Consider the following 22380-nt stretch of genomic DNA (forward strand, 5'->3'; position numbering starts at 1 on the left):
TGCAGTTTGCGCGGTTGAAGAGAAATGCATCCAACCGATGCGAATGAACTTGCACCCCTCCCCGGGGGGAGCGAGGGAAATGGTACGCAGGAAGCAAAAGCGAGACCATTTTGAGGCCGCACCATCGTGATGACATAGGAAACGAATTCACAGAAACACACAGAGACGGTGGCACGGTGGTGGAATAGGGAATATTCTAATATTATCTCTCGTTCTCTCCGTTGCCGACTGTTTGCTGTAGACACATTAGTTATGTTTATCTTATAATGCAAAATGTGTGCATGGCGTATATGGAACCCCGCGCCGCTTCGCTTCATGTGTGTCCTGCCGGAGGAGGAAGAGGAAGTCAGAGGATAATTGCGGCCGGAGCCGGTGCCAGCCAGTGCCAGTGCTACAAATCTTTTGGCCGATGTAAGTTCGGGCGCTGCAACATTCCGGATCCTGACGGCATAGAGCGAGAGCGCGCAGGTGCAGCACCAGCAGCAGCAGCAGCAGCGTGTGCTAGACATTATGGCACTATTTGTAATCTTTGCAGCACAGCCAGGAATGCCGAGCCACGCCGAGTGCTATCTCGCAGCCAGCTAGATCACATTCGGAATTGGGGATGCGTTTTTTCCACCGTTTCGTTCCGCCGTTTCACTTCTCCAGAGACACACATACCTCGCGGTCGTCAGCGGTACGTGGGGCTAGAGTGGAGGGTGTCGAGAAAATAATAATATTTTTTTCTCATCCCCCCCCCCTCCCCACGAATCCGAAAACTGGTGCACAGCTGCAACAACCATTGACCTAGAAACGGGACCGGCTGTATAGTAAATTTACTTTTATGGATTTGATTGAAAACTGAGGGCGTGAGAGTGTTTCCGCGTAATTCGATGGCCACCGAAAGAAAAAAAAAACCAGGAACGGTCTGTTTGAAACAGGAAAAAAAGACGAATCGTACAACATTGCATGTTGTTGCAGTAGCTGGGAGTGACGGAGGTCACGTGAACTTTGTGCCCCAAGTAGGCGAAGTTCACTAAATCCGTTGACCAATTTTCGCGTTCGAAGGCACTATGGCACTGGCGGAGAGAGAGAGTAAACGTGTTGACATGTGTACTAATGGATATAAGTAGCTAAGTAGCATCAAGCTCACCCCTCGGTGGGGGTGTGTTTTTCCCGTCTGTCCTCTATAATGATGTTCGCTAACATTAACGGATCACTTATTGGAGCGTATCAAACTAGCCCGCCCGGGAGTTAGCTCCCTAACAGGCGCTACCATCGCTCCATGATCCTGCCGTTGCTGCTGTTCGAACTCCCAATGGTGGTCCCATGGATGGTGGTCCGTTGAGTAAACAGACAGAGCCAGAATGTGACATGCTCGTGATATGGGGAGAGGGGCTGGGTGCACGTCCCTGGGCCGACGGTGCACCACGGATCAGGTGTTTGTCGAAAATAAGCCGGATTTACATATTTTTATTCGACCGTGCTTGACTCAATTTCCATGTGCTCTGTCATTTCCCCCGGTTTAGCATGGGACGTATCCCGGACGGTGAGCACAGGCAAACAATCAGCCCAGGCACCACACCATCCGCTGTGCCGCTGGAAGTCCGCACTTCACTTGGCTTGGCGCTCTTTTTGGGGAGTCTTCGGTCTGCGAGCGATGTGGTCACCTGCAGGGGGTGGGATAAATAAACGAACAAAAAAAAAATGCCAGCAAAACACACCAAAACCCACACTGCCCAGGAGTGGGACAGGCCTAGCACACCACCACCACCACCACCACCATCAGCATCATGATCATCGAGCGCGCAACGCATAAAATGGTCGAGGAGTTACCGTTAGTCGTGAATTAATTGGATTACATTGTTGGCACAACATAAAAAGTGCGCCAGTTCCCGAGCTTTTCTCTATTTCATCCTCCGCTCCGCCATCACCCCACTACCACCGCACCTCTGCCTGCTCCGCCTGGTCTCCGGGATCCGCTTTAACGTTAATGTTATTATGTATCGTTCATTGAACGAGAGAGTACTCCAGGAAAGGTGGGGGAGGGGATCCCGGGGATGTTAATCTTCTTACTTTTGCATGTTTTGGAGGGGGCGGGGGGGGGGGGGGGTGTGGCAGAGAGGGTAGCAGAACTAACAGAACCAAAGAACCGGGTTTGGAGGGAGAAGGAACACAGTCGCCATTATAGTGTCTTGTCGTTTGCGGATGTGTGATTTTGTTAATCGCAGGCTCCACGTGCAAAAGCTCCATGATTGTCAACAACATGGGCAATCCCCATCCCCATGTGTGTGTGTGTGTGTGCTGTGCCGCACCCTAACGTGTGCATCATCACGCTGGTCGTCCTGGTGTGGTGCGTACGGTGCAGATATCTGCTGGACAATAGGCACCCTGGGAGAACGGAGATTTTTCGGATGCCGGAGCTTGGGCCCTGCCCTGGAGTGGTTTGCAGGCGCTCATCTCAACCACACGGGAACGATCATCCGCGTAGCCGAAGCCATCCGAACCTCGCCGGATGACAGGAACCACAGGAACGAGTTTCAAATAAATTTTCCATCCCGGTTGGCCCGAGCACTGGCTGGGCGAAAGCTGACCGATCGAAGTATCGATGGCTAGTGGTGTGATTTATGCTAGAGCTGAGGCCGAGAGCTCACTTTCTCTCTCTCCCTTCCTCTCTCTGTGGTATGAGACCAACCTCCTCCTGCCTTCCGGAACGATAACTCACTGCTTGTGGTCGTATTTGTCAAATGATCAGTCCTGTAACCGCGACAGGAGACATGGTACACCGTGCCGGGGGCCGCCGTTCGCCTCTCCAATAGCAACGCGTATAGTGTGTTGCGTATTTGTCTTCCAAAGTAGGCGCCAAAGTAGGCGGCTCGCTGCTTCTGCGTGTGTGTGTGTGTGCAGCAGGACTTGCTCGCCTTCCTCGATGCAGACAGAGCCACCGGCCAGCGTACAGCACAGAGCGCACATAATACAACGCGCGCACGCGATTCGTGTGGCGATAAATTATCGACGTCAATGCGTACGTGAGAAGAGTGAAAGGCATGCCAACCGAGGAGGGGTGGGCGGGGAATCGGGGGCCCTGGTATTCTGAAATATGTGTTGAAAACCAAACGGCTCGTATCAGATCAGATCCAACGCGAACACGAGCACGAGCACGGTGGAGAGCAGGAGCTAACGAGAGCACATAACATTTGCATACGCAATTTAAAATTACTCCACCGGAGAGGGACGTCCTTCCCAAGAAGCAGCCACCGCGGTGTCATACACCGTGGTGGCGGGGCGGCGTGCGTAAGATTGGAATGTTTGGCACCTCGCTCGGATGCCTTTTGACGCCGGGCGACGGGCTTGATTCTAAACAATCAAAGCTTAACCTTGTTACGTGCGGCACCGATGTATATTTATGCAAATAAATTCCAACACTTTACTATTCCGTGACTCGTAATTTCTCGTTGCCGGTCGGTCGGGGAGCCGGTGAGCCGCGAGAAGAGTCCTCCTCCTGACACGGGAGCGCATCGACCGGTGGCTTTTTTGTTCTTCTTCCTTTTTATTTTGGTCCAAAAGGTGCGAGATTATGGACCACTCATGAGTTGAGCAGCCAGCGCCCGAAGACACTCCCGAACACCATGATGGCAATAAGGAAACAAACTTTAAAGCCCAATCCCATAGGCCCACCGTAAGCTGTGTGGGTGTGGTGAGGTGCGTGAGCATTTCACCTTTTTACACCGGCCCCACCCTGTTGAGCGTGCTTGAAAGCGCTCTCTTCGAGCGGTGATTGTCGTGAGGGGCAGGAGCGTGGAAGCTGTTGAAAGATAAAAGGCAACCGATAAGCATTACCGGTGAAAATGAGCCTGTAAGGCATGGCTATATGGCTCCACGGCTTGCGGAAGGAGTGGGAGACTGTGAGGCCTGTTGGCATGTTCATAAATCATAATAATATTTCATGATGATTTCACGCCTTCCGCAACACACGACCACCGGCAGCAGCAGTAGCAACATCGTCTTCCTCGTCGTCGTCCTCGCCGTCATCATCTCCTTTCTTCTATCCGGTACGGAAGGCTAATCTGTGTGCCCATCTCCGCCCCTCCAGGTTTTGTACTTTGTGTGTTTGCCTTATTCCTGATCTGCTACAAACACACAAATACCCACGCACACACACACACACACACACACACACACACACGCTCCTTTCCGATCCGTAAGCAATCGTTTAGGCGTCGATATGGTGAAGATGCTGATCGAACTTTTAATGGCCTGTTAGAGGTGTGCGGAACGGATTCGAAGACGACACACCGCCGCCGCCGCCACCGTTGCCGCTGCCGTTGGTGTTAAGCACTATTTTGAGAACCTCCTTTTTGGCTCCAGGGAGGGGGGGTGCTATAATCTGTGCCGTGTGAAAGTTTCCGTGACACATCGCCGGCTTTAACTTGGAAGTCTATTAATCTGCTTTTATGGATCCCGATGTAACTTTGCTTTCAAATAAGGGGGAGGTGAGGAGCTGTTGTTGCTAGGGGAGAAAGAGGGAATGAGACCATCCTGACCATCCTACCCTGGGCTATACGTCAAAAGTTTTGTCAAACTTCCCCGTGCCGATTAATGCATTCCATAAAATGTTATCTACAAATTAACAATGTATACTGGCCATCAAACCATAATGTAGTGTTCGTTCGTTCGAGGCTATATAAGGTTAATAAACTGTCGGCGGTCTGTAGGTATTGGCTACTATATTCTGACCACGACGGTCTGGACAATTTCCATCGATAACGAAATTTGAATACTGATGGTGCACACTCCGCGGAAGTTGGCCGGATTGGCTGTGGAATACTAAACAGAGCCACTGAGTTGAGCCGGAACTCGATCGAGGGTAGCTGCTTGTACAGCTGCAGTACAGAGGTGCCGAAGGTTACCATAAGTTACTTCCAATTAAAAGTTAAATTTAAACCTTACACGTTCCTGAGCACAAAAATATGCTCTGCAACACTAGCGAGGAGCCAGCGAGCGTGTTGATCGGCGGCTAAGGATAGCAGCAGGAGCAGCCAGGGCCAGATGATCTCCCGAACCCTAGCCGGGAAAACGACCACGAACGGAAAGGATGGTTGTTCTGTTCGGTTGTTTTCCAGGTTTAATTTGCGACTTTTACAACCAACTAACCACCAACCGACAACCAACCACCGGTACCATCCCATACGACGTCGGTGTCGGTGTCGTGTAGTAGAAAAAAAAAAAACGAAAAAACAGACCCAGAACGGTTGTAACCATCAGCGGCAGTGATGGTCAACAGTGGTCCAGGGGCCCTCCTAACCGTCTGCCGGGGTGTCGAACGGGAAAAACATTTGCCAGGCAAACGGCCATAACCTCCAACCTCTCATCAGTGGGGTGGCTATATGGTTCGGTTCGGTTCGGTTCAGGGTACGCCGAAAGCCGAAGTCGAACGACGCAGCATCGCCGTCATCGTAGCGTCGTCTGGTTAGCTTTATGGGTCACTAGATTTTGGTCAGCTTTATGATTTTATTACTATGTAGACAAACTGGCTTAAAACATCATCGCCCAGCAGCAGCAGCAGCAGCAGGCCCCGAGAAACGTGGAACCCATAACCTCACAAAAGGTCCACCGTCCGCTACCCCTCAACCCCCGGGAAGTGGTTTGGTTTGGTTCGGGGCCGTTGGTTGGACGAACCGAGCGTTATTGTAACGTTCTCAATCAATATTCATGAATGGAGGCAAACAAATTGGTGATCAGGCGAATGAAGTGGCATCCTTCTTAAGCCGAAGCCGAAGGTCGAACCGTCGAGCGGCGCGCCGGTTTGGTCAACTGGTGCACTAAAAGACGCGCGCGCGAGCGCGTCTCTCGTTCGTTCTTCTGGCTCTTGCATGCTGTGCCCTTTTAGAACCAGCAAAGAAAGAAGACAAGACTAAAAAAATCCGCCCCTCAATAACGGCAGCGGCAGCGAGTTGCTGGAAAGCGCTGCGTTGTTCCACTCTGCACTCTGCAGCTACAACAGAGAGCGGCTTCATTTGTGTCCTGCAACTTGGTCGTCTTTATCTCGTAGCTCTTTTCGCGTTCCGGTTGCTGCAGGCTGCAGAGGCTGTAGAAGCGAAGCCCTCCGCCTTCTCCGGGTGGCCGTTTACAAGGAACGCGGCGCACCATCACCCACCTTGCAGAATGCTCCAAAGTTCTCGGATCGGATGTCACATTCGCTAGAATAAAATTACGAACTGGTATTCCTCTCTCCCCCCAGGGAGGGTAGTTCGTTCGGAAAATTAATTCAGAATTCACATTAAATTGCTCGCTGGTGCGGAGTGTTGTTTTCTTTCTCAGCGCGCCTCAAGCCTCAGCAGGCCGGGCAAAAAAGGGAACATTCCAGCGGAAAAGTAAGACGGCGCATAGTATTACTATTAAAGCACGGCAGCTGCAATCGAAGGCGCGCGATGGCGACTGTGTGACGGAGGGAATCCTGTTGCAGTGAAGTGGAAATTCCTGCTGCTTGATTCTGGATGAAATTAGAGAGGAAGAGCGAGCGAGCAAAAAACTAGCATTTTTCTTCACAGATTCCCAGGCGTCTGTCTGGTCGTTGAGTCGAGTGGTTGGTTGTTGAGAATTTAATGAACGTAGCGCCGGCTTTTGGGCTACCTTTAGCGGCGAGTAATAATAACAGATAGACCGTCGTCTAGCCGTCGTTCTCGTCGTGGTCGTTCCTCGGGTGGGGGTCAATTTAACGAACTCCATGCGATATCCCCATTGGCACCTCATGATAAGGTTCAGGTGAAATCGTTTAAAACGACCGTTTGATGTAAGAAAAGTTGGAGTTTGGGGGGGGGGGAGGGGGGCATCCCTTTCATTCATCTGGAACGAGTTTTGGCGAACGATGGCAAAGCTCCCGACCCGACCGGGGGGGACGGACAAATTAGAAACACTTAGAACTCCTACCCTAGGTTCCCGGTCACATGTGAGGGCGTTGGGCGGATAGCGATCCGGATAGATGACGATTTCCATCTGTTTGTTTCGTTAGGAGCCCCGGGACCCGGGACCCGGGACCCGGGGTCTTCATTCTTGCTCTATTGACATCAATTTTGAAACACTTTGATCAAATTAATGTCTCGGTTAGTGGGGAGGGAGGGAGGTTTTGTGCCGGAAAAGGCATGCGAGAGCAGGGAAAAAGTGGGCGCCCAGACCAACCACTGACGTCACTGCGTGTTCCAGTTCTACACGAGTGTGTGTGTGTGTGTGTGTGCGGTAGTAATGATGGCAGTTTTTGGGGGTGAATAAATGCATCCCTCCCCACACATGTCGGACACACATCGGAGGATGCAATGATGAAACGAGCGATCCATTCATTCAAAGTATTTCTGCCTCCTAAACCAGACGGAACCAGACGGTGGAACCGGAAATGCCCTAGGGATCGCTCTGTCATCCTGTTGCCACAGCAGCAGTCACTTGCGGCACGTTTGCGACCGGCTGCTGTCTTTTCTCTCTCTCTCTCTCTGTCGCTCGCTTCTGGAACACTCCGTTGGAACAGAATGATGAACGGTTCTTCTGAGATTCGTGTTCAGGTTTGTGGGAAACGAGCAGAAGACTCCCTCTGCCGACAGTGACATCTTTTCCGGTCGTTCCGTGTCGTGCTCATGTGTGTGTGTGTGTGATTAATATACATATTCTCAAGTGAGGAAGATGCTTTTCCAATGAAATGGTTTGAATCGTATTCTCGTTAGACGTTTCGTACCGCGTTTCGGTTTCACTCCAAGAAACTGGTCCTGGTATTCGCATGCGGCACGTGCCCTGACACGTACACTGGTGCTTGAGCGCAGAGCTCCTCTGCTGAACACTTGCTAGCACCACTAGCACCAGTCAGGCACAATTTTAAAAGTTATCGAGCACAATAATAGACTTATGACATTCCATGGGCCGATGCCATGTGTCGGTGTGGCCGTGTTCACAATCGGTCCTTCGGTTCCGGTCCCGGTTTCCGGTTGCCGATGAATGGGCGCAATTCGATTACGAATCTGGCCTGGTGTACGCCCGGTGTACCTACGATTGATTGATTTTTAAGGAATCTCGAGCATCGATATGCTCTGTATGTTCCTCGATAACGTGGAACCTCGATGAATAGGAGTGTGAGTGTGAGTGTGGAGTCGTAGGCTTGTGGACAACGACGATCGACGACACTAGGCACGGCACGGTACGATTGTGTACGAATGTCATGGAAGGATATCGTAAAAACCTCGGCGATAAAGCTTCACCAAAACACCCGGCCCCGGCCTCCCTAAGGAAGCTCGGGGCATTTGTGTTTTCCGACGCCCAAGGCACCGGCCCCCAATACCCGAGGTCCAAGGTCTGTCAGGAAAGGGGTGGTAGTTCTCGAGCCATCTTCAATCGTTCAATCGCGTACACTATCCGCTCTCACAATCGACCAACAGGAAGTGGTAGTTAGGGCGGGGGGGGGGGGGGGGGGAACAAAGTGCTGAAGTTGTGGCCAGTGAGTAAAGGGGGAAGAAGGAGGAGGGGCATGGGAGCTTTATTTGTACCCGGGACCAGTACAACCGAACCCAGTATTGGTATTTTATGTTATCTCCTCGGAGAATAAAATAAAATCTGGCCAACGGAAGCACATGAAGACGACGACGACGACGACGACGAGGACGTGAACGCCATGGGTCTGGTCTGGTCCTGGTCTGGGCCTGGCCTGGCCTGGCCTCGGGACTGGCAGCAGCAGGCCGCCTCTTAGCCGAACCGAAATCCAGCGGGGGCCAATTGCAATGTTTTTCGCATTATTGAAATCCATTTTCATCGTAAATTCCTGATTGTATGCTAATACTTGCTATTTGTGAAAACTTTCACGACCTCCCTTCCCCACGGGGTCTCTCTCTCCCCCTTTCTCTCTTTGTATCCGTGTGTACCTCGATATCGTTCGTGCCTCGATGTTCCAGCGTTCCATTGTCGACTGCTGCTGGAGGCGGAAATATGCTAGAGATTTGCTGGTTGTCGTTTGTTCCTAGCTGGCCGTGCGGCTGATGGTGCGGAAAGGGGTCGCCCAAGGGCATCGGACTCGATGTGGCGCGCCAGATTCCATTTTGATAGTTGGCTCGTAGAGACGCAACGCATCGCAAAGAAGGAGATTCATCGAATATGAGCTTTCAATACCACCTCCCCGGGGAGGTTCTCGGACCCTTCCGCCCGGCCTCCCCCTCCCAGGACGTGTATTTCCCTTTTAGCTACTTTATTGTTCAATTGAATTGGCCCGTGCATCAACACTCGCATCGAATCATTGCGAAAAAAAAGTGCCGGAAGAGGATTTATTGCGTTTTTCCGGCCCTTTTTTGGGCCCCCCCGAAGCCATCGTTACTGCTAGCGGCAAAGCTACTACTTTCAATTGGATTTGATTTCATTTGCATTTGCATTGTGGCCTTTGATTTAGTTTCGGATTAAGGCCAGATTTCGGGTGGCGAATGCTGCCGACAGCCGCCAGCCGACAAATGATCTGGAGACCGGAAAGACCGGAAGCCGAAAACAATCGTCGCGCAAGGCAAGGCTGGCAGTTGATTGTTTCGATTTCTGATAGCGAAACCCCATCAAAGAGTGCTGTGATGCTCCCTCCCCTCCCTTTCCCCTCTTTCCCGGTAGTAATCATGGTTGTAATTAGCAAAAGCGGTCCAAGTAGCTAGCGATGACGATCCGGTTGCCAGCTCGCAACCCCCAAACAGACCTCTTAAAGGGACATAAAATTGAGCTTTACTGTGGGGCCAGTGGCGGGAGGGGTGTACCCCGACCGGGATGGATGCCTTCTTGACTTCACTTGGAGCATTTTATGGTCGTATGGATTAATGTGGCACGATGGCACTTAAACCCCAATTGTGGTGCCACGCAGGGAGAGAGAGAGAGAGAGAGAGAGAGAGAGAGAGAGAGAGAGAGAGAGAGAGAGAGAGAGAGAGAGAGCGGAAGAGAGGGAGAGAGGGAGAGAGAATGCCGCCAGCATGAACTGTCTGCACTCAACAGGATGGCCGCTTATCAGAAGGGGGGGGGGGGGGGGGGGGAGGAGAAAGCAAGATCACTTGAGGCCTAAGCACCGACACCGGTAACCGATTGGCATCGTCTGGCAAAAGGGACAATTCCCCAAGATGACGATTCACGGACGCACTCTCTCCACCTCCTGCTCACCGTCGCTCTCTCTCTCTCTCTCTCTCGGTCGAAACAGCATTCCAAAGATAAATCAAAAACCCATCAACAACCATAAAAAAAAAGTTGGCTTATAATGTGTCCCAGTGCGACCATATAATGCTGATTGCTGCCGATCGGTCCACCACCGCGAGTTGGTGTGTGTGTGTGTATCATCGAAGCTCGATGGCGGTCGAGGCATCCCCCCCGCTCTTTGGCTGAACTTGAAAAGTATCATCATTCCACTGTGCACTACCACTCCCTGGGTCGTCCTGGGATTGGCGTCCGGACGACCGAAAAGGTAGTAAGACAGAAAGCCCTTGGAACAGGAGCGTCGAAGTTAATCGTTCTCTCCATCGCAGAACGCAGAAACGGTGCCTCTCTCCATCTCTCTCTCTCTTTCTCTCTTTCATTCTATCTCTGTCTGTCTAGCTTCGGTGTGGCCTCGGTGTCATTTCCGGCGCATACCGTTCGCCGCATCTTTCGGTTCGGTAAAAAGGGTTTTTCGGTGATGTTTTGGTGCCACCTCGCCATCACCATAAATTGGGGCTTTTAAATTTATATGTAAATGTTTGCAGCATCACCAGCACCGAGCACTCTTCCGCATTCTTCTCCTCCTCTTCTGGCACTTTAACCACTTGGCGACTTGGAAGCTTGGCGACACTTTGGTGAGTTTTTAAAATCGAGTTTATCGAGAAGAAACAAGAGGAAGCAGCAGGAAGTGGTTTTTGGGGGCCTGGCCTCTCACCCCTTCCCGGGGGGGAACCACCGGCACGGGACTTCCCTTAATAAAGTATCAAGTTTCCGACTCCCGGCGTCCCGGGAGTTAGTTAGGTTAGGTTGTCACCGATCCATTTTGGGGCAGGCATTTGGCGTCTGCCGCCGCAACTGACTGATGGCGTCGAGGACATCAACAACTCGACGTCAACCAAACACACACATCATACGTCGATGTGAATACGCATGTGTGTGTGTGTGTGTGTGTGTGTGTGTGTGTGTGCTGTTACGCTTCGTGGTCTCAAGAATCTTGAGCCTTTCGCCACCGGCGTTCACGATGACCTCGATGACAGCCGCGTTGACAGCGGCTCTTATCACCGGAATCCCTCCCTCCATGAACCGTCGTACGCTATTTGTCGCAGCACCCGAAAAGCACTCCTCGACATAATTGCGTACATTAAGATATCCGATGCCCTTCCCTTGCCGCCCTTCCAACTTCCCCGGTCCGGGATCCGGTGAAGCATGATGGATGCACGGTGATTGGTTGTCCGAAAGAAGAAGAAAAAAATAGGAAAATCCTCTCGCTCTCGATGTATCGGGTAGGGAAAATACTACTTTCGTTGACACAAATGTGTTGTCACGCTTCGGCTCGCAAATGTGCGTCTTTCGGGTGTCATGCCGAGAGGAGATCCGTACCCTACCGTCGACGACGACGACGACGACGAAATGGGATGATGTCATGACACTGGATAAAAGCATATTTATGGTAATTGCAATAACCGTCGCGTAATAAGTGTGGCGCACCGGCGAATCCCATCGTCACGATACCATTTCGACAAGACGTGCACACACACACACCAACACACAATCGATATTTTTTTCGGGGGGAAGCACACAAACACACACACACACACACACACACACGAAAAAATGTTCCTTTCGTCCATTCGTTTGGTTCCGTTCCGTCCCACGGATTGCATGACAATCGTTTCTCCTGAAGTGGCCTTACCCGGAATGCGTCTGGCATCGTTTGGATCGTTGAAGAAATTCGAATTCCCGCCTCCCTTTGCCCTACCCCCCTTTTATTGGTATCATCTGATAAAGGCTTCCTTTCAACGGGCACCGGGACCGGGGTACCGGGGAACACACTCCTCGCACTCCTACGCTCCAAGGATGCGGCTGCGGCTCTAATGTCTCAGGAGGGCCTTGCGCAAAATGGACCATTAATTCATGCGTAGCATATCAGGGAATGAATCATTCCGGTCATGTCGGCCGGCTGGTCCGGCTGGTCGACCCTGGGGTCCCTGAGTGTAATCAAGACCCCCGGGGTCAAATAGTGCCCGGCACCGTTCCGTTCGATCGGTGGCGCGATCTCAGCAGCGGCCACGTGACTGCCACGTCAACCCTCTTTAGTAAATCGAAATGAAGTACTGGCGCTGTCGGACGGTCGCAGTAGGCCCGGTTTTGGGACGGTTCGACGTGATCGTGAGGCACCCGGCGCCTCCTCCGATTGTCAATTAGTATATTATTTGGCAAAAATTCGATAAATCCCTCTTCGCCGGGTTAGGAGCGAAGGGTCAGCGGCCCTGGCCTGGCCTAGGCTGGCAACCCGGATCCTTACACCCGTAATGGCGCCGTCGTCGTCGTCGTCGGTGGTGGTGGTGCAGATTGTCGAAATGATTAAGTTTAATTACGGCGCTAACCATGATGTAGTGGCACGGGCCCAAACGGTATGCGGTACGACGTGCCGGGAGGGGGGGGGGGGGGGGATGCGACTAACACGTTTGCCAATCAACGGGTACGTGGCACGTCGTCGTCGTCGTCGAGGTTCTATACCTGCTGGTCTAGCTGCTATTCCTGGCTGGCTCCAGCGCCCAGCACAATACTAATGGAATAATGATAAAGCATCGCATTAATCTTTGGCACAGCTTCATTTGCACATCCCCAGCACACCTTCCACACCTCCGTGGTCCCCCCTGGTCGCCGGGAGTCGACGTTCTTCGCGTATTACCGCGTTCCATGCTGCGAAACGAATGGGGTAGGCCGGACCGATTAAATTACCCGCATTTCCAGCGACGATTAATAGACGCTAGAATGGGGCGGTGGGGATGGGGGGGATAGAAGGGATGCTCCATTGCGCTACGACCAACTTTTAATAAACAATAATTTTCTTGTGCCACTCCCCTCTCCTCTCCTCCCACGATGAGGCAGACAAACAAAAGCGGTTCGGACGACGATGTGTTAGACAAAGGGAGGTCACAGGGGAGGCCCCCACGGTGGGGGAGGGTTACGATGCCGATTGGCTTTAATTCAGCGCTGCGAAGCATTAGCGCTGCTGCTGCTGCTGCTGCGGGAAGAGGGTATCAAGTTTATTTATTCACAATCTTCGCCCTTCTTTCGAACAAACCAACAATGGGAAGACGTGGTGGTGGTGCTGGTGGTGCGGCGGTACAACAAACATTACTCTAGCTCAAGGCTCCGCAATAAGCCAGCCAGCAAAGGTCACTTCGGGGGTGGAAGGAAGGACGAGCCAAACACCACCGAGGCAGACCGAGTAAACATCAACGACCATCAATTCATGCACCGCCACCAGCTTTTGGGGGCGACGACGGCGTAGACGAAGGATACTGTAGGCCTCTGTGGGAGGTAGTTTTGGTTGCGTCCGGTTTCGTCCTTCCCACACCCAGCCACGAACCGATCCGGTCCGGTCTTCTTTATCGGAATGTCCGGACTCGAACAGTCGGACTCTCGTGCGCTCGTGGTCGTTGTAGTGGTGGTGTGTGGTTCGCCGAGTGCCGGATCCCGTTGTCAGATGTCATAAATAATTTAAGCCAAAATTTATATCAATATTGTGTAGTAGTAGCAGCAGCAGCAGCAGCATTGTAGCGGCCTCGTAACAGTATCGTTTGCTACCTCACTCCCTCTTACGCCATCCGTCCATGTCTTTGTTGGCTCCCTCATTGGTCGCTGTGGTCTAGTCACAAATTAACCGGACTCCTCCCCATCATCGGCCCCATCGCTTGGCCTCCTTTTTGGTAGGTTCGGTTGCTGAGATGGCAAAAAATGGGTTTTCGTTTGATTTGTTTGTACAGTTGTGGGGAGGTTACGGGGGAGGGAAAAAAAGGCGGGAACGGATAGCCTGGGCCGGTGGACAGGCCACAGGATGGGCAGGAGGAATTTGGCTTCTTTTGGGAGACAGATTTGGTTTCGCTTCTTCCATGGCCTTCTTAGTGGCCGCGCGGAACGAGAGCGCGCCTCGGAACAATAACTATGCTTATTTAGCTCGCTGAAGGCCCGGCAGCATAGCAGGCGTTGATTACGAATTGGCTTCGTTCGATCGGATCGGGATGATCCCGTCCCCGGTTCTCTCTCTCACTTGCTTCGGTATCCAGAAATGGTATTGACGGATCCGGAGAAAATTTGGGGCATTTTTTTCGTCCTCTGAACGGTGCTCGGTGCAACATCTCTGCCCTCGCGCAAGGATAAACAGTTCACCCTCGATAAGCTTCGGATACCGCTTTCACGCTCGCTTCGCTTCAGCTCCGCTCACGATCGTTTTCGCTGGGTTTGTTTTCATTTCCCACCCAAATTTACAATGTTCCGTGTCCGTCCGGTACGGTGTCGCGTGATGGCGGATGTCCTCCAAACACTGGAACTGGCACGGGTCACGGGGGGAGGTCGTTAATATTGGAGCGATTGGATGCTTTAGTGAGCGGACGGACACGCGGCAATAACGTTCAATATCGAGACTGGGATTACTTGCTGTTTGATTTTCGGCCACACTTTTTGCCACCACGCAGCAGTAACATTGTGAGAGTAAACATGGGAGGGAAGGGTATATGAGTTCCATGAAAAGCATTCCGCTCGGGACGCACGATGCATGATTAACAGGCGAGAAAAGGAGTGGTTACAAACAAAAAACCACTTGGTTGACTTGGTTGTGCTGCAAAGAGACATTTAGTTGCGTTGCGTGAAGGTTGGTCCGTTGGTCAATTCCAGGCTCTCTCGGAATTCCTCGAAATTGTTTCAATCATTCAAAAATGGAATTCAACCAAGGGAACCGGTGTAAAGCGAGCACCATCGTCCTCGGCAAATCGTGTGCATTCGGTTGGAAAATATGAATCCTTCTCCCACCCAAGTGAATGCAAGTGTCCGCCAGTGCCGGTCAGTGCCAGTGGCCGCCTTTTTATTTTTTGGCAGAATGCAATTCCAATTGCAACTTATTGTACGTTTTTTTCTGTCGTTTCGTCGCGTCCTGTCCACTTTTTTTCTGCTGCTATCCGCTTCCATTTTCTCTATCGGCATCGGCACCAAGCGATTCAATCAAGCGGGACCGGGGGGCGGCGATGGCTTTCAACGGATTGGCGCCCGCCGCCCGTATGTTTGGTGGAATAATACATTTTTAATGATGCATTCATGCTGACTGGTAAATGCAATTCAAAATTGATCAGAACCGGATCGGTCCCGGCTCAACCGGGGTTCAATTCGCACGATCCGCCGCCAGTCGCGCTGCAATCGACCGTCATAAAGTGCAAAACAGGATGGTGGCCACCGGCTGATGGCATAATCTAAGAACACGTACACGGCTTCACGGGCCATTCCGAGATTCCGCATATGCTGGGCTGTGGGGCTGGTCCTCTCGGTTTCAGCTATAAAATGGAGGTAAAATATGAAATGTTCATATTTTTAATTAAATAAATGGAAACTTTACGAACGTTTTTTTTTCCCACCCGGCGCAAAAATGCCAAACCAAATCAAACATGTCCAGCAGTCGGATACGAACAAACAGCAAAACAACAGCTAAGCCCTGGAATTGCTCCCCGGGCCAATTGAGAGCCCAAACCAAATGGGTGTCTAACCACCACCACCACAAACGGGTCCCGACAAACACTTCGTCAAGCCACAGTGTCACCGTGTGGCCAAGTGGAGTACAATTGAATAGATAAAACTTCAGCCAAAGCCAAGAAGAGTCGTTTTATCGGCCCCGGGGCCACCATGTGGGGGATGCTGTAGGGTGTAGGTGGAGCAATGAATCTTCTTCATTAACACCGGGGTAATAAATATCCCATCTTGCTTATGTTGTTGAGGAATAATTGATTTCCCAGTTTTTTTCCGCCCCCCCACTTCTTCTCCTTCTCCGACGAGACACTCGGCTTGGCGCTAAATAAAAGAGGAGGCCAGGAGAGGGGCAGTAAAGGGGGGTCTTGGAGAAAATTGCCCCTGGCCTTGAACCATTTATCACTCCTGGCAAACGATATGAGAACGAAGATGTCTGCTACTGTTGCTGCCGCCTGATAACCCCAATCCTGGCCGGGCTGGTTAGGTTTTTCCTATAAATCCTTAAATTTTCCTTCCCTTCTGCAGACACGCCACCCCCCCCCCCCCCTTCCCTTGCTAGTGCTTTCCTCATTTATTTTCATTATCCCAGCCAGACCGATGCCACCAGCGACCACCCAGCGACCGAAGCTAAGGACGAAGGAAGATGAGAACGTATGCAATCGGCTGCGTAACCGTAACGCGTGATGCGACTGCTTTGCCTCCCCCCGGGCACTCTCGGAGCATTTTACACATTAGCCGGCATCAGGGGTGGGTGGCACATACTTTCAAAATGTCTTGATAATGAATGGTCCAAGCGGGACATCCATCCACACAGCGGCGCGACACAATTGCCCAGGACAATTGTCGCCCTCCTTCTCGGCAGAGGACATTTAGACACTAAAATGCCACTACCACTGGCCGCGTTGAAAGCCTTTTGTTTTTCACGGTACATTGCCCGCGTTCTGGTGTTCTTCTAGTGCTGTTTGCTTTCGTCTTCATCTTCCAGCAGACATATTGTTTACTGCTCGGGGTGGGGGGCCATTATACGCCCATCTGCCGGCCGGGGACGAATTATTATGCCAACGTAATGCGAAGTAATGTACCCCTTTTTGAACTTGGATGACAAATAAGTCACAGACTCAAAGAAGTGGGACTCATTTCAGGCGTTATACTGTAGCACGTTTCAACGGTTAATTCAAATAATGAAACTACATGAAAGAGGAATGCATTACTGGAAGCCTTGATCCGGTCCGGTTCTGCTACCAAGGTGATGTTGTGGCATGTATGAGCATCCATAGGCTACTATGCGGTGCCCCACAAGATGGTACTCACGACACGGTGCTGATGCTGCATCGGGGATGCTGATGCTGGGAGCTCACCGGAAAATCTCTCCCAAAAAAGGTGACACGGTGCCGCGTGACAAAACACAAACAAAGAGAGAGAGAGAGAGAGAGAGAGCACACGAACACGAGGAGATTTCCATTCGAATCCGATTTTCCCGGAGCGAACGAAGCGCTCTTCAAAGCTCTTCTTCTGGTGCGCGGGAGCATCTGCAGTCCGAAAGCAATTGAGATCCGATTGCGTACGATACGAGCAACGAGAAGCTCGGAGCGGCGTGAGAGAGAGAGTGGCCACGAGCGACCGGATCTGTCGCGTTGGCCTGTTGACTGGCTGCTGCGGTGGGCTGGCAGGCTGGCAGGCTCCATGGTCCTATGGTTCTCTGCTGGCTTCGCTGGCTGGCTGGCTCCGAAGGCCAGTGGAATGATGCATAGCCCTCAGTTTCGGGTTCACCGCTGGTTGAAGCTGTCATCTCTTCGGCTGGCTTATCACGGCGTTGGCGCGCGCGTCGTCGAGGTCAAGATGCTATCGCTGGGAATACTTTTTCAAATTCACTGCTTCTGGTGCCAACCGTTCTGCGACGACGGACAGCAACGACCAAATAATCAGTGACGTGTTCGTTACCGAGTTACTTGTGTGTTCGTTGTTCGTTTGTCTCCGTGCGTGTGTGTGTCTGTGGGAGCTGGTGTGCTGAAACCTCACGAGGGAGTTTGATGAGAAGCATAAAAAGGGGGGAGGGGATTCCCGTACTCCCCACGGTGCCGTTGGTGCCGATTTGATGTGTTTTAATTAACTGGAATGTAAAAGGTGGGCGCGAGTGTACTCCTCGTTGTGTGTCTGTGCCGTGTACCGGGAGTGCAGAAGCAGTCAAAACATTATGCTTGATTTAAACAAATGAAAATTGCGTTTTCCAACAATCACACAGCGCAAAAAAAATAGCAGCCCAACAGGGAGCGAAGTACATAAAAAGGAAGTAGTACTACTACTGCTACTGTTGCTGCTGCTGCTGCGTGGGGCAGTTCATCTGCGTGGAGTGCCGTCCACCGGATGGTCCGGGAAAGGTGGATGGCAACTGGATGGATTACAGTGCAATTAATTGGATTACTCGGCTGGTGTGTTTCTCCATAAAGCAACAGTAATGGATTACAGTTGCGGTGTCACGGTCCGACACTGCTGCGTATGGTTCGTGCGACCACCGGTCCCTGTGTTGTGCTGCGCGGTATTTGCGTGGGTTCGCGAAAAATCTCTTTCATCTACGGATTCTGCCAGCTCGTGAGGGCCGTTCGCGATTGTTCTACTGCTGGGGTGCTGGTGTGGGAACTCCCTTCATCGCGCCACCGAACCGCGAGCCTGCAAACCGTTTAAAGCAAGTGCGCATAATAGTGACCAAAAACCAACCACCGACACCCAAAGTGATCCGAGGTTAATTGGGCAACACCGTCGCTGGAGCTATTGGATATTTAACTCCCCCTCTTTCCCTCTTTTGCCTGTGCATCGTCGTGTTGTGTTGTGTCGTGTGCGTGTGTGAGAGAGAGTATACGGTACGTAGGTACGTGACTATGCGAAAGGATATACATTACTCGGGTTTATTGTTTTAATTGTTTCATTTCACTAGAGCACCGCAGCAGGGAGAGAAAAGGGGAAATGGAGAGAGGGGGTGTACTGGCGATGACACTTTTCTATCGGAGTTTAATAAGCATTGAATGCGATGCGCGGGATCCACCACCGGAAATTAATTAAAATACGTTTCCGAGCAAAATCGAGCCCAACAGGTTTCTCGGAAAATGAGATGATCCTTTTTCCCCCCCGGCAAAAAGCGATGCGAAACCGTTAATGATTGAGTTTGAACGAAATGGTTTCAATATTATTCAAAACGATGAAAACAATTTCCATACTAATTGTGTAACCGGGGAGAAAAATAATGCCATTCCGCTTTTCCGAACACCAAATGATGTACCCTGGCAGGTAGTAAAAAGCAGAGCGAACGGCAAAGTAATAAATGTCCGGCTAAAGACTATAGGCCTCCGGTGGTACCGCCGAGGCCGTTAAGCCTACGGTTCGGGGTCTACGATGTGCACAATCACTTTCGCGCGCTTAGACGCTGGTTTCGCATTTTAATGGGACCCTCCACCCCACCGGCCAACATCCACTTTACACTAGTTTTGCCGGTCGTCGGCCCCCCGGATCACATCATCTCATATTAGGGCTAATGGCCGTACATTCGTCTCTCATCAACGCACTGGCGGTGGCGGCCTTCGTCGTGATGGTTGATCTTGGACCCAGGGCGGTGATGGTGGTGGTGTTGGTGTTGGTCGCGGTTGCCAACAATAAACATGACATGGAAAGCCGACGACGACGATGGAAAAAATATTGCGTTTCTTTTATCTGGAATTAAATCTTGGCAATAATGGCTTTCGCCAACCGTGGAATACGGACGCTTTGCTACTGGGATAACAGCGGGGGGAAGTGGAGCGCCACGGCCCCGGGAAATAGATGGAAATATACAAATGAGCTTTTCTTAGCGTAGGCCAGGGTGGGGAGAAATTTAAGAAAGGCAGCAGCCAACGGGAAGAACAGAATAACAAAAAAAAAGAGAAAAAAGAAAACGTAAAAGAAAAGATGAAACCGAAACTCGCAACTTTCCATTTGACCCAACAGCAAATTGTGGGAAATTGGATTTCGTGCCCTCCGGCGTAGACTGACGCGGGTTGTGGTCCCGGGACGCATCCGTCTTCCGTCGGCGCTGCTCGCTCGCTCGCTCCTTCGTAGAACGGGCCACTTCCTGGCCAGCGCACATCGGGGCCGGCCTCCAGCCTAATCAGCCTACCCGGTGCAGCCGGTTGGCGTGGCAAATTAAAAACAAAAAAAAAAAGGCGCCATTTTCTTGCTTCATTTATGAGGTTTTTAACAGGCGCGCGTTTTTTTTGTTGTTGCGTAAATTATCCCTCGGTCCCGCCCGGGTTGCAATTGTTTTGTGTGCGATGAGAGATGAATGAAATTGCGGGGTGGTGCCCACGTGCCCAGCATTACCTTTCCGGTCATCGTAGAGCGCGAGGGCTCGTCGTCCGTGTGCCCTATTATATGCACTCGGTGGCCCATTGAAAATCATAGCCTTCATTGTTGGGATTATGTTATTTCTTTTCGTTTTTTTCTTAGTATTGTTGGAAGAACAAGGAATCTCTTGGAACTCGTGCTTTGTAGAAGGCTATCCTGTGCGCTAATTTTATCATCTCATAGCTTCGTGACCCATTTCTTGTTCAGTACAGAATGAAGCGCTGAGTTCTTTCGCCGAATGGAGGCCTTTAAATGCATCCTTCCCCGAAAGAACCCTGTTCCCGGCTGCATCCTGCCTGTTTGATGACCAATTTGAATCACTTTGGACGCATAATTAGGATTTTAGAGATACTCAGCCGTCCGCCCCCGGACGCGTCGACAAAACGCGTCATAAAAACGCGTCAATAATGTCGGTCGTGCAGCGACGGGCTCCACGGACACCAGCTGTGCCCGCGTAATTTGCTCGCTTTGTCAACAGATGAGACCAATTCGTTGCCGGCCTCCCTTTTGCGCAAGCCAACCTACTCTCCTCCGCCAACTTGATGATGAGCCTTTGAGTGGATCGGAGCCTTTACTGCATTCCTCCTCGCGGGCTAATGATATGCAGCAGCGGCAGCAGTCCAGACAGCGTCACATCATATCTCGCACCCTGACGGCCGCTGGCCAAACGGCCAGCACTGCGGGCCCACGCGCTTTCAGTTTTTGGGGTGTTTTTTGTTGTTGGTGGACATAATTTTGTGCAAATTATTCGCCACCAGATAAAGTTGTAAAACGTGTTGTGTGTGTGTGTACATTTTGACGTGCAAACATACACAAAACCGACACTTTCATAACAGGGCTACAGCAGTGTGTGTGTGTGTACCTAGTCCTTGTAATCGGCACATCATGCCACACGATGGTGGCGCTTTATGAACATTCAAATACAGGTTATGAGGGGATGGTGAACCGGGGGGTTTGATCCAATAAACGATCCATTAAAAATGGAGTGCGCTGCGATGTGGATGCTCACGCAGAGCGTTGGACCAACGGGACCGGGGACCGACTGTGTCAATAATAAAAAATCGAATGAACAAATTGTTTCTTCCGCTTGCCGCGAACGGCGAGAAAGAAGCCACGCGACGCGACCATCGACAATCGACACCGTGCGATTCGTCGTCCTTGTCGTCGTTGGCGCGGGGAGGTCGTGCCTAGGCATAAATAAAGACCGCGCTCGATCGCACCGCGGCGTCATGAATCGCGCGCCAGGCCGTCATGAATGAAGCGAAACGAAACGGAGGCCGGCGCGCGCGTCGTGTTGGATTACGAGGACGAGGATTTTATAGTCGACGCCATTTTACGCCATAGGTACTGTTCGCGCGGGCTGCCTTTTTCGCGGGGAATAATCGTTCAAGGTCTTGTGAGCCGTGTGGCCACGGAGTCGGGGCCACGGCACCTCCCTGTCCTCCCCCTCTCCCTACCCGCCCGAGGGGTGTACTAAGTTGCAAATCCTGCTTCGTACGATAACGACGTTGCCGTCGGGCGGAACGTGTTGCATTGGTGGTAACCTTTTCCTCACCCTCCTTTGAATGGCCAATTCAGAGGGAAAAGGAACTTACACTTTTATACACACGCACACGCGCGCTGGAAATACTTTATTTATCGACGTGCTTCGTCGTTTTTCGCTGGCTTTTACAACAATTGCGCACCGTATGTGTGTGCGTTTGGCTCCACACGCTCCACAGGTTCCAACCGAGGTCCAGGTTGGGAACCAATTGGGAGCCTGGCCAGTCAACAAACACACACACGCACACGCACTCACACACATACACAGAACCCTGGCGAAACCTTTTTCTTCGCCAAGCCGCACATGGAATGGAATGTGTTCTCGGGAACGACGACGACGAAGAAGGCGACGACCGTTGTCAACATGACACTTCAAATGATCCGGAAGGCGACATTGTGGCGACCAACTCAATTACTCGCTCCGCACCGATGCTCCTCGCCACTGTCCTGGGCCCCACCGGTTGGCAGGTTTTCGGGGCATTCCGGTGGCTTGCAGGAGTGCGTGTGTGTGTGTGTACGCGTGTGAAGAAAGAAAGACCGAAAGGAAAAGGATAAAGCGAAGGTTTTTGGCGAAGTTGACCTCGTGCAAGTACCCATCGTTATGGAGTTCACGCTCACGTTTCTCCTTGCCGAAGCTTTCAACAATCCGGAAATCGTGCAGAAAGCGGTCACGATGAGCTCATTTGATGGGCCTGGGGGGGGGGGGCTTGGAGTAACTTTCCCGTAAATTTGGTTATGGAAACATTACCGAAAGAAAACAACAAGAAGTAAACTTTCCCG

At 51.6% G+C, this 22380-nt stretch overlaps 1 protein-coding gene across 1 annotated transcript in view; it reads left to right on the top strand.

Annotated features, from left to right (window-relative positions):
- Nucleotides 1-17821: 17821 nt before the first annotated feature.
- The window catches only part of LOC125957246 (zwei Ig domain protein zig-8-like), a 16745-nt gene continuing 12186 nt past the window's right edge, over nucleotides 17822-22380 (top strand). Inside the window, exon 1 of the mRNA XM_049689808.1 lies at nucleotides 17822-18553. The gene's annotated coding sequence lies outside the window, so the exon portion shown is untranslated. The remainder of the gene's footprint in view (nucleotides 18554-22380) is intronic.

The sequence above is a fragment of the Anopheles darlingi genome, chromosome 3 (genome assembly GCF_943734745.1).
Source record: "Anopheles darlingi chromosome 3, idAnoDarlMG_H_01, whole genome shotgun sequence".
NCBI classification, from domain to species: domain Eukaryota; kingdom Metazoa; phylum Arthropoda; class Insecta; order Diptera; family Culicidae; genus Anopheles; species Anopheles darlingi.